Genomic DNA, 584 nt, shown 5'->3' with positions numbered 1-584 from the left:
ACAAGAGGGAAAAATCTCGGAGGGCCCGTGTGCAAGTTGCGCACGTTAAGGATCCCTTGGTGGTCTAAAATCGATAAGAGTAGGTTTCGGCCGCCACCCGGGCAAAATTCAAAATGTCTTACCAACTGAACATATTAGGTGTGTCCCGCGCGCTCATATGACCTTATGCAGTTGCGAGCGCCTTAAAAACACTTACCAAACAACAAACAAGAAACATCTATCGTCCTGGTCTCTCCTCCTTTTTGTGTTTGTTACTCTCTTGTAAATACTTCTATTCTTCGGCACTTATATAACCTTATTGTGTTGCAAGTGCCGTAAAACTCTTACTAAAACTAAAGAGAACCAATAAAAGATTATAAAAGAAATAATTCTGCTACCTGTCTGTTTTTGCTCTGTCTACCAAGAGTAGTTTCTTATCCTGCAACTGCGCAGATATAATATCTGTATGACTCAAACCAGAAAGATGTAAAGATGTTGGGAAATACCAATTTTTCCAATAATGCTGACCTTACAATTCACCTCTGTGACCTTGCGGATGACGTATGACCCCGTTATGACGTATGACCCCATTCTGTCTCTTCCCA

This window comes from Aplysia californica, unplaced genomic scaffold (assembly GCF_000002075.1).
Source record: "Aplysia californica isolate F4 #8 unplaced genomic scaffold, AplCal3.0 scaffold00045, whole genome shotgun sequence".
NCBI classification, from domain to species: Eukaryota; Metazoa; Mollusca; class Gastropoda; order Aplysiida; family Aplysiidae; genus Aplysia; species Aplysia californica.
This window is presented reverse-complemented; position numbering follows the sequence as displayed.